At 38.1% G+C, this 3,197-nt stretch overlaps 1 pseudogene; it reads right to left on the reverse strand.

The window, feature by feature from the left end:
- Positions 1-1,412: 1,412 nt before the first annotated feature.
- Positions 1,413-1,985, reverse strand: LOC149234514 (heat shock protein 90-1 pseudogene; annotated as a pseudogene).
- Positions 1,986-3,197: the final 1,212 nt, after the last annotated feature.

The raw sequence follows: 3,197 nt of genomic DNA on the forward strand, positions 1-3,197 counted from the left end.
AAATAACTTTATTGGAGCCAAAATATCACTTAGTACAGCTTGGTTTAGTTTGCTTTAAGACTCACATTGCTGACTTGTTCATAACTGTTATCACATGATAAATCTAGCTGAAAGGCAAAAAGGTTAAGAAAAGGTTAAAGTAGTGTGATTTGTCTCCTTTATGTAGTGTCACTTAGATTTCACATTTCATTTTCATTTTAAATCAACAGCATAGATACTGGGCCGATGTCATTATTTCTTTATTTGATGTCTTTATTTTCCTTTAAGCATTTGATTTCATAGGTGGTAGGGGGCCCCTGCCTTGTATAGTTGTCACTTTAATTTCTTGTATTTCTTTTTCTGATTTTCATGTATATTAATGTACAGTTTGAATTACTGCATTTTATTTTCTTTTTAACATGTATATTATTGTACATAAATTGCTTTCAAGTTGATTGAAGATTAGTGATGCACATAGCCTTTTAATGAACTAATGACGTGATAGAATCATCTTGTCCTTTTGCTGAAGCAGCAAGGATACTGGGTCTCATAGTCATTCTCTCATTATTTGATTATTGCATTTTATTTTGATTGAACTAGTTGTATATTTACACTTTTGTTTAAATACTAACTCCATCAATAACATGTTTTAAGTTCTTTTGAAGTGCTAAGTTTTGGAAGTTACCATTAAGGACATAGGTCTTGTCTTGAAATCTTTATCCATACTTGTCCTTTAAAAGTATTCTTAAGACCTTAGAAAACCAACAAGAACAAAACCCCAAAAACAACATAAACTATAAAACAACGAAGTAAGAGAAAGGTTAACTAAGCACATATAGTGCACCACACTTCATCAGTTTATGATAGCCGGATTGATAATTTATGTAGAGCAATTTAAGACATTAAATTGACTAGACATTTTGGCGCTGTTGCCGGGGAAGTGTAATTAGGAGACCTTATTTCTTACATCTGAAAAAAAAAAATTAACAATTCTTGAGTATGCTCTCCTCCTGCACTTTGTGTGATCTAGAGGATCAGAAAAAGGATTGTTAAGTAAAAAAAAAAAAATTAATTCTTGATTATGCTCTCCTCCTGCACTTTGTGTGATCTGGAGGATCAGAAAAAGAATTGTTAAGAAAAAAATAGGAGACAAAATAAACCTCATCACTTCAATTGATTCAAGAAAAAAAAAAAAAAAAAAGACAAAAAATAAACTTCATTTCATTTCCATTTTCACTCCATGCCATCCATTTCATCAATAAAAGTTATTTCCCCATGATCATTTCCATTAAGATTGCCTAACTATCTCTATTTAGCTAAGTGGTTGCTGTGACACTGGTTTCCGCAGCTGATACCGGTTTCCGCAGCCACCACTCTGTTTTTCACATTTACAGTCAAGATGTTAGTGCAATAAAATGAAAATGCAGGAATGACTAAGCAATATAAAAATTCACAATTTCAGAGAAAAAACAATCTATGGCTATCTCCATTCCTAAGTATTCGGGAATAAGCTCCTCACAGTTGTTCATTATGAAAACCCTTCTCACATAAAGCTTAATATTGTTGAGCTTCTTCTTTGTATCAAAGAGATAGAATGGAGCCCTCTTCGGAACAAAGAGAACAGCCTTGAACTCCAATTGACCCTCTACAGAGAAATGCTTCACGGCCAAGTGATCCTCCCAATCATTGGTGAGACTCTTATAAAATGATGCATACTCTTCCTTTGTAATCTCCTCTGGCTTTCTCATCCAGATGGGCTTTTGCTTGTTGACGAGACTCCATTCATGCGACACTTCCTTTACCTTCTTTTTCTTCTTATCTTTCTCCTTTTCCTCCTCCACTTCCTGGATATCCCCTTCATCTTCCTTCTTCTCCTCTGCCTCCTCTTCGTCGTCACTGACCTCCTTCTCGGTGGCCTTCTCAGTCCACAAATAAATGGGGTAACTAATGAACTCGGAATGCTTCTTGATCAGATCCTTCAGCCACCTCTCCTCCCAGTATTCCATATAAAAAAAAAATTCAAAATCAATTTCACAGCCGAATGCAGAACTGTTAACTCAAGAAAAATGCGTAAACACAGAAAAAATGTCAAACTTCAAATGTTCGATTTGACCAAATGGAGACGAATTTTGAAAAACTAAAACATGGGTTTTTTTTCCAAGTGGGTTAATTAGATAACCCAGAAACCGTTCGAAGAAATTTGTGGCGGTCTGGGAGAAATTTTCGGTTCTTTGGAGCCTCTTTTTTGTCGCCGCGTGAAGAAAAACGTGAGTTAACTGATAGTTTGATGTTTTCGGCGTACCTGAAGAAGGGGAATTCAAATTCGGTTCTATGCTGCCACCTCTACCATGTCCTCTGCCCATATGCCACCCGTTGCAATTCATTAAAACCAGCAGTGATCCAAGTGAAGACGGCTCTGTTTTCAATCCATTAAGTGATTTGGTTGGATACGGCTCTTCACAGCCGATTGATAAACGTGGCGTGAACCAAGTACGGCTCTTCTCCACCGTATAACTCTTATTTCAGTTGCTTGTCTTCCACTCCCTCACTCACTCACACCATTTCCACTCTTATTCTCGCTGCAAAATCCACGGTTCTGTTTTAAACTCCACGGCTTTGTTTCAAACCCCGCAGCTCTGTTTCAAGCTCCACAGTTCCGTTTCAAACTCGTATTACCTTGCATAACACTGCGGCTATTCCACTTACAACCGTAGTCCATCCATCTTTCCCATGAGCATCCTCCTTGAGCATCCATAAACAGTCAAAGCTTCAGCCGAAGTTGAGATGGGGAAACTGCTTAGTTTGTTCTTCCCTTGAACGTCCACACACAGTAAAATTTTCAGCCAGAGTTGAAAGCCGAGAATGGGAAGCTTGGCAGAGCTGAACCGTGAATTGCACTAGTTAAGTTAGTTGTCTTGAAGGGGCACATTTTTTTTTCTCTTCCACGCACACAGCCACTCCATTTCACAGTACTTTCTACACTCTGCACTTTCCGCAGCCAATACAGCGTTTCCGCAGACAATACAGCGTTTCCGCAGCCAATCCCAGATTCCGCAGCTGTTTTGTTAAACTCTAGGTTGCAGGTGTCATCAAGCAAAACAAGTCACATGGGTAGCTGGGGAAATGTTGGTACATGGATGGTGTCCTATTCATTCGATCAAATTTGATGAAAAAGACCCCGGTCAAAGGGAAGTCAAATTGTGTGTTATCACGAAGTC

The sequence above is a fragment of the Pinus tabuliformis genome, chromosome 8, assembly GCF_031772625.1.
Source record: "Pinus tabuliformis cultivar Carrire ecotype Pingquan chromosome 8, CPIR1, whole genome shotgun sequence".
NCBI classification, from domain to species: domain Eukaryota; kingdom Viridiplantae; phylum Streptophyta; class Pinopsida; order Pinales; family Pinaceae; genus Pinus; species Pinus tabuliformis.